We start from the raw sequence: 13,905 nt of genomic DNA on the forward strand, positions 1-13,905 counted from the left end.
GAGCACCACAAATGGCTGGCAGGGACCTCACGGGCACACGTACCCCTGGACTGACCCATGGGCCGCAGGCAGTTGTGCAGAACATGGACACACCATGGATATGTGCACATGTTTCTCTAGCTGCTTTCCTGACTCAGCCACTGCCCTCTGGACCGAGCCAGCCAGCCAAACCCATATGATCGAGTGTCTCTCTGTGCCGGGCACTGTACAGGCCCTGTGGATGCCGAGGTGAATAAGACAGACAGGATCCCTCCTCTTGCCTCCTGGGGTTTATTAGAGTGAGGGTCCAGACCAGCAAACGGCCAGTTAGCATACCTTGTGACTACTTCTGGGACTAGGGACATGCAGAGGGCGATGGGAACCAGTGGAGGGGACCTGGCCCTGCTCAGGGAACCACAGATGGGTTTCTGGAGAAGTCTAAGCTGAGACTGAAGATAAAAAGGTGCTGGCCAAGTGAGGGAGAGAAGGGAGAAAACTGTGCCAGGCAGTGGAAACAGCACATGCAAAGGCTTAGAGGCAAGAGGATACTTGTCTGTTAGATTTACCAACACACTCAACCCTATAAATTCCCCAGATCCATATTGGGCTGATTTCAGGGCTGAGATCTCCGTTTGTCCATTGAGAGTACTGGGGCTCAGAGAGTGACTTGATCTCTGCGACTTGTCTGATTCAGCTTACATGAGGAGAAGCCGGGATCCACCCAGAATTACAGCTCAGGCCAGTGCTGCTTCCTGGGGTGGGCCTTACTCTATGGCTGGCGTTGACCCTGGAAGCTTGGGATTGGCCCTGCAGTCTTGTGCTGAAGGGTCCGTGATCTAGGCATGAAAGACACCTCTTCACGCCAGGGGCAGGATTTGGTGATCCAGCTGACAGGCTAGAGGCCTCGGGGTGGGAGCCAGGAGAGAAGGAAGGGCCACCACCAGGCCCTCCAGTGAACCAGTTAAGGACTATTTACGGCTGAGGGTGGAAAGTGCCTTCGCTGGGCACACCGTGCCCATTACCACCCACTGCCTCAGCACATTCAGAACTGCCTTGCAATGTCTCCTCGGGGGCCCAAGCTGTCTTCAGCAGAACAGTCAATTTCCCTTACAAACCACGAGGGCTATAAGCCTCTGCCCTGGGCAGTAAGTCAGGAGGAAAAGCCCGCTGGCCAAACACCCAGCAGGAGGGGCGCAATGACCCGTCGTCCTGGTGGAGGCAACGGGGCAAGCTTGGGCACAGCTCCGGGGCAGCTCATCCAGCGAGTGCTTGCACCAGGGCTGGACAGTGGCCGCAGGGGCTTTTGGCAGAGCCCAGATGGTGGGCAGAGTGGCCGCGGCCCCCTCCAGGGCCTGTGCCGCTGGCCCCTCACTGGCCACACTGGCTTTGTGGAGAATCGCTGTAGCCACCTGCCCCTCACTACGTCATTGCTGCCCACCCAGCTCTTTTGGGTCCAGACACTGAACACAAGGGGGCGCCAGACAGCCACCCAAACCCAACCAGGCCTTGCACAGACCCGCTTTGTCCTTTTCCAGAACTTTCGCTGTCGTGTCCACCAAGGCCTAGATGTTTGTGCTAGGACCTCTATATCTGGAAGTGAGGTTTCTTACAGGTGGGGGCTCTTCACCCCTAGAAAGGTAGCAGGTTTTAAAAAAAAAATGCCATTTTTTGGTGACATGAATTGGGTATTGTGTCTTTTTTTATAATAAAAAAAAGTCTACTTTGTTTCTTCAATGTAAGCTTTGTGGGCTATTATCCTAAATTATCTTGAAGGGCTGACTTAGGTTCCTTAGAAGCTCAAACTGTCAGGAACCCTCCCGAAAGGTTATTTACCATGTAAGCAAGCAATCAGAGTGCAGAGAAAGATGTATTCACATTTCTGGACCCTAAACTGTGAATTCTCTGGTGCTTTATTTATTTTACTGGCTTCTGAATGACTTTATGTTACTGTGGAAAGAGCCTTGGGCCAGATTCTTGCCTTGACTCTGCCTGTTTTAATCTTAGCATTTGAGAAAGTGGTTTTTCTTTTCAACATTAGTGTTTTTATCTATTGAACGGAGCTTAACAAAACTTCTTTTTAACACCTGCTGCTGACTTATAACTACTGAAATAAGATGGGGAATGAGTATGAAGACGTGTTTGGCTAGCTGAAAATCTTGATATAAATATAAAGTTTTTCTAAATTGTAATATTTCTATGGTTGGATGTTACGGCCCAAGCTTGGCCCTAGGAGGAGGGTGGTGTTTCTCAAACTTGAGTGTTGGTCAGAATCACTTGAAGGGTTTGTTAAAACACGGCCTCCTGAATACAGTGCCCTGAGTTTCTGAGTCAAGTCTGGGATGAAACTGAGAATGTGTGTTTCTAAGAAGTTTCCAGATAGTGCTAATGCTGCTAGTCTGGGACCACACATTGAGAATCCCTGGTTTAGGCCAAACAATGGCTGATAAAGAAAATTTAAGAGAAAAACCTCTTGTACCAACCCTCCACCGGCAACCCCGCTGCTTGACCTTCTTCTAAGAATAATAATTATTGTGTGTATATTATGGTTTTCATTTCTTTTCAACTGAACACATATTGACCAAGTGCCTTCCATGACTTAAGTACAAAGTATTGGTGATACAACCTTGAACAAGACAAGAATTCTGGCCCTCAATGAACTTAAAAACTTTTGTGGGATGTGATCAGCTATATCAGAAATCACCATGTTACAGGAGAAGTGTCTTGAAAAAGGTAGGTCTACATGCTTGGGGAACCCATAAGTGGTCAGAGGGAGGCCGTAGGGAGTAACAACAAGGAGGTAGCCAGGTGAAGAAGTTGTCACCGGAAAAAATTCCATGCATAAAGTCTTAGTGCATTCAAGAAATTGAAAGACATTTACTGTGGCTGTAGGACAGGTAGGAAGGAGAGTTTGGAAAGAGGCTGCTGGCTGCAGACAGAGATGGCTCCTATGGTTTGAGGTTTTGAGCTGAGTCCCTGTAATGGAAGGACTTTTGTCTTTCCTGTGTCCGGTGTGGGGGAGTGGACTCCTCTGGGTGAGTCACCACCAGACACCCAGAGGTGGGTGCAGGCTTCCTTCCTGTACTGCGGAGGGCCTGGCGCCCACTGGGTTGACCACCTTTCTATGCTGCTGTGGACAGGGTTGGCCTTGAGGCCGGAAGCCAGATATGAGTAGGAGCCCCCTGGTTGGGCCGGAGGTGGGAGGTGGAGGGGTAGGTGTGACCCAGGAAGAGGTTTGGAACCTCATAAGCAAAGGTCCTTTGGATGTCTAGAGGATTGTGGACGGGGAGGGGTGGGCGTACAGGAGGAAGACAAGACCGCCTGGCAGGTTGCAAGCAGGCTCCTGAGTATTAAACAAACTCAGACAAGGAAATGCAAGCTTCCTGGGGTCAGAGAGGACTTATCTTATAGTAAAGGACTTTGGAGCTTCACAAAGCTCTAGGTGAAGCTTGCTGTCCAGAAATGTATCCTTTGGAAAAGTGACTATATGGATTCTTAGGACTTTCTTTGATAATTTCTTCACCCTTCTAGAGTGCTAAGGAGTAGGGATGGTAGAAGGAAAGGAGAGAGGCTCATGGCCCACAATTCTTGTAACATGCCCTGATATCCAAACCTGTAAGATGTGGGGATACTTTCCCATATTCCCACAGTCCTTCACACAAGTCCCTGTGATAGCACTGACTGCCCTGAACAGTAACTTTATCTATTCAGACTCCTTTATGAGTTACTCAAGGGTAGAGGTCTGTCTTTGTCTACCTAGCACTGGGCACAAAATTTCATTAGTGCTTTAGTATATACATGGACAGAAAAATGCTTTACATTTTGATAGTTGTCACATAGATTCCCAGGATCCCCCACTGTGGGATGTCCTCATCCCATAGTCCAGTGTTTTCCTCTTTTACCATCTGCTTGATCCCTTGCATCTCTGCCCATCCTAAAGTGATAACGAGTCAATGTGATGTTCTACAAAAGTTTCCATGTAACTACCTGGGGATTGTTGCTTGAGTCCCACAGAGTGTGAAGATGGGAGTTTGAGTCTTGGCAGGGCTATAGTGAGAAGTGCGGTGGGGTGCCCTTGAAATCATGCTATGCCTTTCTCCCCCTCCACAAAGGAACAGCCTTGCCCGTGCGAGTCTCTGCCGTGCTCGGCCTGGTGGTGTAATCTTCCCCGTACACTCGTGTGCAGGTTTGTGATCTCCCTCTGCAACCTCCCAGCTGCTCCCCTTGGCTTGGTGATTTTCTAAAGTAAAAGCCAAGGTCTCTGTCTCAAACTGCTCCTGAAGAAAGTGTCCCATAGAATCCCAGTGTCCCGAGTCTGCACACTGGATCATTCCAGCATCCACAAGGTTATGGGTTACCTGGACATGTTAGCAGAGAGATGGTAGCTAGGGAAAGCTGCCACCTGGGTTTCTCACTGACCCCTCATCCTCTGCCTGTGCTGGAACCCTACTCCATAAATAACCCTCCCGTTTCTTTCATATTGTCCACCCCTTCCTTTCTACTAGGTCCTTCTCCTGGACCTACAAATGCAATTAAATTCATCTATGCTGCCTCCCCAGCCCCTGCCCACAAAACAAATATATAAAAATAATTTTTTCTTTGACTATGAAATTCTTTTTTTTATTGTTTTCAACCCAGTTTCCCAAAAAGCCATCATACTTGCAGTTCCTATTTCTTCCATTTCCTCCCTTCCCATTCAGTGGTCAGCTCAGCGCTGTGCCTCCTGCACGTGCTCAGACGCCTCCGTCATGCGCGGAGGGTGAGTGGGCGCAGGGTGCTGTGCTCTTCCCCGTGAAGAGGCTCCCATGACTGTACCCTCTCCTGGTTCCCTACCCCTTCAGCCTAGGCTTTCTGTTTCTCTTTGATAAGGTTCCCTTCCCCGCTTTGCTCCATTATAGCTGGTTTTCCGGGCTCCTCTCACCTCACAGGGCTCCTCTCCTTCTTCACAGCCATCCTTGGCAATGCCCCCACTCTCATTGTACCCCCTGCCCACCTCCTGGTGGCATCAGCAGCATCCCAGGTAGCCCCAGCAGGGCTTCCCCCCAACTTTTATATTCGGCTTCTGTGGAAATCTCCCCTGAGCTGTTAAGGAGGCTCCCCCTCCAGTGTCGCCTTGGTTGGTAACAGCACTAGCTGTCATGCGGGCTCAGAGCCTGCCCCTTCCACTTCATTGCAAGCCACCTGCCACCATGGACTCTGTACTGCACCATCTTGCCCTTCTGCATGTCCTTGGAACTAGCTGGAGCCTTGTCTTGCCCTCTTACCCAGTTAACGCCTACTCATGCTGTAGAGTTCAGCACTAAGTCACTTCCTCAGGTGGCTTTGCTTTATCCTACAGAGTAGGTTTGGGCCTCTGCTTAGATGTTCTCTTAACATCCTTTACCTTTTTTGCATAGCATTCATCAAAATGCACATCAAGTGTGACTGCTTCTCGAGAAATTTGGTTGAAAACAAGAGGAAAAAAGAGTTTCATAGTCAAGGGAAGAATTTGGTGGTGGGGAGGCATGGCTGGGGAGACATGGTAGATGAATTTAACTGCATTTGTAGGTCCAGATCTTAATTTCACATTTCTTTGCATGATTATACATATAAATAATGGTTATCTTCTCCCACCAGATTGAAATATCCATGAAGGCAAGAATGCTTCTGTTTGTGCATTATTAAAGTTATGTTAGATGTTCAATAAATACATGCCACATGAATTAACTAACAGGCTTTAGTGTCTTCCATTCTCCCTGATAGAATAATCACAAGACTGTGTCGTTTTTACCTCTTAAATATTTACCTGACCACTTCCTTCCTGGTTCTCCCCAGAATCCATACATCTATCCATGCATTTGCCATTCAACATGTATTTTATGTGTCTGCTATGTCCTACGCACTTTAGTAGAACTGGTTACACAGAATTGATTCCTACATTCATGGAGATTCCAGTCCAGGGACATGTAGCCTAGGGACAGCTATATATTTAAAAAGTGAACACACAAATAAATGTATAATTACTAATTGGGATAAATGCTAAGAAGAACACAATGGGGTGCAGTGTTAAAGAATTATGGGTTGGGGGTGAGAAATGGCATTAGTTCAAGGTGATCAGGAAGGTTTCTCTAAGTGACATATAATCTGTGTGGAAGATCTAACTAGTCATCTGGGCTCATTGGTCTCCTCACCCAACCTTGTACAAGTGACCCTCTGCTATGCAGCTGGGAAGCAACACCTCTAAATTCAAGTCCGGCCATGTCACTCCCAGGGTTAAGAGTCCTTGCGTGGCCTGGCACCATCTCCTTCATGGTCAAGTCCAAGCTACAAAATCTGGCGAGCAGTGCCCATCACGACCTGGCCCTGCCTTAGCGCTCTAGCCTCGTTTCTTACCTGAGTCTTGAACCTGATACCCTAGCCACACGGAATTGCTTGCCGTTCTTCTCTCACAGCATCCGAATCCTCCCCTGGGTCCCTGTTTGTGCCTCCTCCCTGCCCAGAGTGCCCTTCCTCACCTTCTCCTGACTGATTTCTACTCACACCTCAAGAGGAAGTTCAAGAAGCTCCCTCCTACAGAAAGTCTTCCCTGGAGTTTCCTGCCTGCTCTCTTTGGTCCTTTCTTTTAAATAAGGCAGGGCATAATCTCTACCACTACCTTTAGCAGAATATAAGTGTCTCTTTACTGGCTATGTCCTGCCACATAGATTGTTTGGCCTTGAAGGATGACAAGCTTCTTTATCTCTGGAACCTTAACATCTAGCCTAATGCTTTGTGCACAGTAGGTACCCAATAAAAGCTGATTGAGTTGGAAGGGAGGAAGGAAGAAAACAAGGAAGGAGGGAAAAAGGGAGGTAATGAGGGAGGAAAGGAGGGAGGGAGTGAGGGAGGCAGATCCACAAAAACTTTGGTGAAGCCCACACATTCTTTGCCTTAAACAGAATTCTGTTTTCCATAGACACATACTCATAGACATGAGTTGTTTAAAGAAGGGGGTCTAGATGTCACAGCCCAGGAAAAGAGAGGTTTTCCCTGGTTCTGAAGGAGTCCGGAGATGAACACAGAGGCCTTTCTGTTGGCTTTTACATGCAGCCTTCAACATCTACATTAAAAGTATGAGCACTTGCCAGGCTCACGCTTTTGTGAGGAGCTTTACGGTGGAACGTGGCAGCATGTTCTGCAGGAGTGTGTTCTTAAGGAGCCCGCTGTGAGACAAGTGCTATTGTCATCATTTTACACCAATTTGGAAACTGTCACCAACTCAGGTCTTCATATTCTGAGCCAAGAAGCCTGTTTCTTCTGAGTCTTAGAGGCTGTATGGAGAATGATGGGAGGTGACTTACTCAGACCCTGCCCTCACTGGGATTGTGGCTCTGTTGGGGCGATTTCAACATGCATGGAGAGAAAGAACCATGAGAGACAGCTCAAGCTAGGAAGGGCAAAGGATCATCAACAAAAGCTACTCCTGAGAACTCGGACACCCCAGACTCAGAGATCCACTTGAGGAGAAGTTTCTGACTCAAGACTCAGTGCTTCTCCTTTACGTCTGCCAGGGTCCAGTCAGCAGAAGGAAATTGGTTCCCAGCTCTCATTGCCAATGAGCTCAGTGCTGTGTTCAAGGCCAAGGATATGACCAATCCAGTCTTGAAATCCTGTTTCCTCAGACCTCTTCAGGTTTCAAGCACTTATCAGTCAGGGCCCAGTCAGAATACAGAAATCTGTTCCTAGGTATTTCAACAGAGGGGCTTTAATACAGGGAACTGGTTATCTGGGTGTTGCAGGGCTGACAGAGCACAAAGGAAGCACTGCAGCAATTCTGAGACAGCAGCTTCAGCAAGCAGCCCCTACCCTAGTGCTGGAGGAAGCAGAGGGAAGAGGCTGGAGTTATCAAAACCACGATGCTTGGAAGAAGGTCCTGTGGAGCTGGGGCTTGATAAGAACCATATGCAACAAGAAGAAGGAAGTCTCTCTACCATCCTCTAGCCTTCTGCCACCTGCAGTTCCTCAAAGAAGCCCAAAGTGAGAGATAGCTTTCAAACCTGTCCTCTTGCCCTGATGAGTGGGTGAGGTTCATATATACATTTATTTTCATTCTCTCAGGCTGTATAGGGTGGAGATTCAGAAACCGCTGCTTCACCTCTGACTAACTTATGACCTTGGCATGAACTTCAGCTCTCTCTGCCTTTCCTCCTGGGTGTGCTGTGTGATCTAGAGAACATGGTGCACGTTTGACAGGTGACAAAGGGCCTGGGCCTCAGCAGCCCCTCCACACGTGTTCACCATCACCATAACCACCTGGACCTCCACTACCTCCATGCCAGGCACTGCTCCACGTTCTGGGGATATAGGAGGATCAGACAGATGGGTCTCTGCCCTCTTGGAGGTGATGATTTTATGGGAAGGTTCTTTTTGTAATGGTTTCAATTTAATTAACTTATTTCTTAGCAAGTGACAAACCTCCCCACCCATCTTCCCCTCTTCTCACCAGGATTGTTTTCTGTTCTCACTCTTGCAAGATCTTGAGTAATGAGAAAAGGGCAGGGCTCTGGGATGCCCTGAGGGGCAGGAGATAATCCCAGCTCCTTCTTCCCCCTCCTGGAGCCCATGACTAGGCCTTTACTCATCAACTCCTGGGCTTGTTCTTGTTGCTGTGCTTTTCTGGTCTATTGGGCTCTGTTTTTCAGGTGGGGCATCTGTGCTCTGTAATTCATCCCAGGAGGACTCCAGGACATGTGGCCGTGAGGACCAGCTCCAGCTCCTTGTCCCCTATACTCTGAGGCTTGGGCAAATCTAAGAGGGTCTCCCAGCAGGATAAGAAATTTGGCTTCCTTGGATTCTCTTGCCTTAGATCAGCCCAGAGGGTGGCTGGGAAGGGAATGCTTAGCACCAGTCTTTAATCCCCAACATGGAGAGAGGCCTGGCTGCGGGCAGAGGGAGAGAGACAGGGATGGACAAAGAGGTTTCCTTTGGATTAGACTATAGCTGGGAAAGAACCAAACTAGGCTGGTGTGTCACCAATGTTGGACCTCAAAGAATAAAGGAGAAAGGTCTCTCTTCAGGATTCAGCCCCTTTCCCCAGCTAGTCAATGCATAGGAATAATAATTTTAGCCAGCATTATGGGATGCACTTACTCTTGAGCCAAGCCGAGCAGTATAAATGCATCTTTTCACTTATGTCTCATAACATCCCTTTGCAGTAGGCAGCACACTGTCCCCATTTCACAGATGGGAAGGCGAGGAGCAGAGACAGCACGTGCTGTCCCAAGGCTGTACCCACACAAAGGGGTGGACTCTGCAGTGCTGAGCTCCTGCCCACCCCCTCCTGGCACCACCCTGGCAGCAGCGCTGCATTCCAGGGACATCCAGGGACAGCTTCGTGCCAACTGCCAAGGGTGGGTCTTTTTCAAAGCCCACTTCAAATTGCTCTCCAGGTTTTCATCCTCTTGGGGCCTAATCTTTCCTATTTTGATTTTCTCTGGTCAGAGACTGAACACAATTCCTTTGAATTTTCCCTTGTTCTTTCACATTGGCTGCTTCTCTCCCGCTCCCCTGTTTACCTCCATCTCTGCCTCCTTTCTGCCCCATCCTTCCTGCCTAGGCTTTTATTCCTGTTTTCAGCCTCTCCCAGTTGCATGCTCTCTTTCACCTCCACCTGGTTCTCCTGCTGCCTGCCCTGTCCCTTCCTGTCTATGGCATCCCCCTCCCAGGCCACCTCTCCCTTGCCCCTCACCCCAGTCTCCCTGCCCTCTCCCTCCTTCCCGGGCTCCTTGGCCAGCCCCTTCCCTGCATAATCTTTATTGCCTGCATGACTGCTCAGGTTCTTTATCCCATCTTCCCCTCAAAGGCATTCGCAGTTCAGCTGTTATTCTTGTATTAGCATTGAACCCATTAAAGCTAATTTGTTTGCCCTAATCTCCATTTATTTTTCCCTAGTTGATATTAGATTTCCTTTTCTATTGCTCCAGCATGATTTTCTCTTTGTCTTCCTAATGGTCTACCCCCCTCTCTCTTCCTCTATTAATCTGGTTGGCTTCACTGTGTGGTTTCAAGGCCTTTCTCCACCTCCCCCAGTCCTTAGATTAACCCTGTCACCTCCCTCCCAGGAAGGGCTTCAGTGTGTGGATTTCCAGGGGTGGAGCTGCTGCACATGTCAATAGACCTCCAAGCTCCCTAAGAAGAGTCCTGCTTGACACGAGGCCCTGCCTCTTCCTGAAGTCGGTCTAGAGGCCTTGGGAACACAGGCGCCACAGAGCGGGAGGCGAGTGGGACACACAGGGGCTGCTCTGAGCCTGAAGGTCACCAGGCCCAAGGGTTCCCTGGGTAGGGACGCCTTTGGGGCTCTCTCAAAGATTTCTGGAAGCCTCTGCCAGCTTTCTGAGATCCCATAAATTATATCAGCAGGCCAAACAGCAAATGGACCACTTCCTCCCTCTGGCTAAGACTGGGCACTATTTCCCAAGCAGGAGAAACACTCCCTCCTTTCCTGAAGAGGTGAAGCTCCCCTCTGTGGATGTGGCTTTGGGTGTGGCTAATCCATGCCCAGCACTATGGCCTTCATGTGCCCAGGAAGAGAAGTCTCCCAGGATCAGCACTCAGGAACCTTCTCCATCCTCCCACCGGCCTCCCCATGCCTTGCCCTCTCCCTGAGTGTCATCATCCGGGCCCGCCCCCAGGTGCCAGCTCCCTGAGGGCAGTGCAGCATCTTACCTGCGCCACAGCCATGTGCCCTGCAGGCGTGGGGCAGACCTTCCCACCCCAGCCGCACACTGCAATCACCCGGGCAGTTCAGAAACTTCCCACCTCAGTCAGAATCTTTTCACATGGTGTCCCTGAAACTGCATTTATAAAAAGCTCTCTATGGACTTCCCAGAGTTTATATCCACTCTGTAGATGTCAATAAACATATGCAGAAAGCAATAACTGATTGCTTAAACATGAACTTCCAGTCAAGGGCTGCAAATGGAGCTTCCCGGTACTCCCTGGAGGTTTGCTAGAGGTCACCATTCCCAGCTCCTTCCCACTGAGCTAGACACCTGCAGACTCCTGGGGCTGAGGAGGGACCCTCTGGGCTGCAGTAGCAGGGTCGGGGCCTCTGCATTTGGCAGGAGGGGGCACGTGCGAGGCAGGCATGCCACCCCTGCCGAACACACATTTAGCTCAGCATCTGCACACATTACTGTGCTACACCTTCCACTCCCCTGGGGTCAGAGGCCTATGGCTATTAATGCTGCTTTTTAAAAAAATGGGTTGATATTAAAGCAATTTTCAGTTCATTAGATTTCAAATCAGTGAGCACCCACTCTATGTCTAATAATATTCCAGGCTGTGTGTATGTGGGGAGATGGTTTCTGAGTAGAAGAAAGTCCTTGCCCTTGAGAAACTTACAAGTTAATAGCCCCTGACGTGTTACAGAACCTTAAAGGTTTTCAGTCCATTCGAGTGCCCTATCTCCTTCAATTCCCTCCACAGCTAGCCTGTGGAATACCGTGAGGTTGTGCGTGTGTGTCCATGTGAGCATGTGTGTGAGCGTGTGTGTCTGTGTGTGTGTGTTGGGGATGGGGGTGGACAGTAAACAACTCAGGTCCCAATGACATATGTTATAAGGTACCTCTGGGTTCTAGAGTGCAAAGTTACGTTATAAATGTGGGTTTAGTGAGCACTGATTTAAACGTTACCCAGAGATGGGTCAGGAGGGAAACAGAGAGGTGGCTATAAAAGCCCCTGTTGGGGACAGGAACACATGAGAGTTGGGGGAAAGAGGGGGGCAACAGCGTATTTGGGCAACTGCAGGGCCAGGGGATGAGGGGATCATCTATAATGAAGTTACACAAGGACTCTTCCCTCACCCAGAGGTTGAACTAAATGACCTCGAAAGGTTCTTTCTCACTCTGGGATTCTTCCTTCTGAGATCCTAGCTAAGACCTGACTGACTGGCTCAGGGAGGAGGCAGGGTGGGTTTTAGCCTGAATTGGAGGCACAGTTAGGAAGGCTGACTGTGTGTGTGGGGGTGTGTGTGTGTGTGTGTGTGTGCGCGCGCTGCACAGCCCTCAGAGTGAGGGCCAAAAGGGGGCCTGGCCATCCTGAGGAGCAAAACAGGTAAGAACAAATGTACAACATCTGTGACAAAACCGTGCATCCGTGGTTTCCACACCTGTCTGCAGCAGGCAGCGTGGCAAAGGAAATTATCCACTCTAGATGCCACCCTCACTGCCGCAGAAGGAAAGGGGAGGGCACAGAGGGTGACAGACACAGCCTGCAGGTTGTGGTTTCAGGGGAAGACACAGAGGGTGCTGAGAATTAGGAGGCCTGGGCTCTGCTCACTCTGTGACACTGCTCGTCTGTGCCTCAGTTTTGTCATCTGGTCTGTTGGAAGCCAATGATCCTCCTAGCTTTAACACCTACAATCCCAGGACTGCCCTCGGTCCAGAGAACAGAGGCCAGACCCCCCAGAAGGGGATGCAGACAAAGCTCTATGGGGAAATGCTGTAGAAACTACCAGGGGGACGCAGAGCCCACCCTAGGAAGATGTGGAAGATGTGTCCAGCCCTACGGACTGCCCCATGACCTGCATGGTGATAGGCCCCTTCAGCTAACAGACCACTGAGGGGCATATGCACAGTGTCTATAGAGTGGCAGAGTTGCAGGGCACTTCTGAGAGTGTTCCTGGCTTGGAAGGGGAGGTGACCTGTTTAATGTCACAGACTCACTTTGTGGCAGAACCAAGACAGAACTTCAGTGTTCTGACCCAAGTCCCTGTTCCCTCTGTCAGCCCAGGGGCCCCTCAGGCCATTTTGGCAGACGAGAGAGAAAGGGTGGTGGGGATTGTGCAGAATTGAAGCAAGGCCCACCCTGAAAGATTCTGGTTTCTCTTATCAGCTTGCTTGCTTGTCATTTTTATTTTCTTAAGTGTTGAACCCAGACTTGAAGCTCTCCTTTGGGGGTTCTGGGTTTGGGAGGTAGAGTCCCCTCCTCTGTGGGAGCGACTAGAAAGGCTCTGGAGGATGCGTGTCAGCTTCTCCCCCCCTCTGTCAGTCCCAAACCAGGGCTTCTGCAGCTGGTGTCACTCGCACCCGAAGCAGCCAAGAATCAGGTCAAGGCTGGGTGGGGGCTGGGCCAGACCAGCCACATGCAACACTGAGGTTGTTACGAGTCTGTGGCTTCCCCTACCCTCCAACTTGGACTTTAAAGTCCAAACTCCCAGTACTTCAGGATGTGACCATATTTGGAAACAGGGTCTTTACAGATGATCAAGATAGGATGAGGTCACTGGGGTGGCCCCTAATCCAGTATGACTGTGTTCTTGTGAAAGGGGAAATTGGACACAGAGATAGAGAGAAAGGGACAATGCCATGTGAAGATTGGACTTATGCTGTCATGAGCCAAGGAACAACGTATTGGCAGAGATCCACCAAAGCTAGAAGAAAGGCATGAACAGATTCTCCCCTGCCTCAGAAGGAACCAGCCCTGCTGACAGACTGACTAGACGCTTTTGGCCTCCAGAACTGTGAGACGATAAATTTCCGTTGTTTAAGCCACCCAGTGTGTGGTATTTTGTCACAGCAGCCCTAGCAAACCAATGCACAGATTGACAGGGCTCTAACCCGGAATCGGCCACTCTCCCAGGCCACGTGCCCCTCCAGTTCCCGCCACCTGACTCCTCAGTGTAAGGAGGTTTCACTTGGGCAGCGGGTGAAACACTTTCTCACATCTGGCCCTCTCCACGCGCACCTGCTTTCTTGCCATCACTATCCCCGCTGCAGAGCCACCATCCTGGTCTCCTCGCTTGATCCTTTTATCACATGGCAACTTTTTTCTTTAATAGAAGAACGTTAACATATCAGCACAGCAAAGCCTCCAGGCAGGCGTCCACCACTCTTGCCGTGCCAGGCTGTCTTCCCCGCAGTCTGCCAGGACCTCCAGGCTTCTCCTCTTTTCAGGAATTTCCGACCCTGG

The 13,905-nt window shown here is 49.8% G+C and overlaps 1 protein-coding gene across 4 annotated transcripts in view; it reads right to left on the bottom strand.

Annotated features, from left to right (window-relative positions):
- PAX8 (paired box 8) overlaps nucleotides 1–13,905 on the bottom strand; it is a 56,689-nt gene that overhangs the window by 27,649 nt on the left and 15,135 nt on the right. The gene's annotated exons all lie outside the window — the stretch shown is intronic.

The sequence above is a fragment of the Eulemur rufifrons genome, chromosome 19, assembly GCF_041146395.1.
Source record: "Eulemur rufifrons isolate Redbay chromosome 19, OSU_ERuf_1, whole genome shotgun sequence".
Classification (NCBI taxonomy): Eukaryota; Metazoa; Chordata; class Mammalia; order Primates; family Lemuridae; genus Eulemur; species Eulemur rufifrons.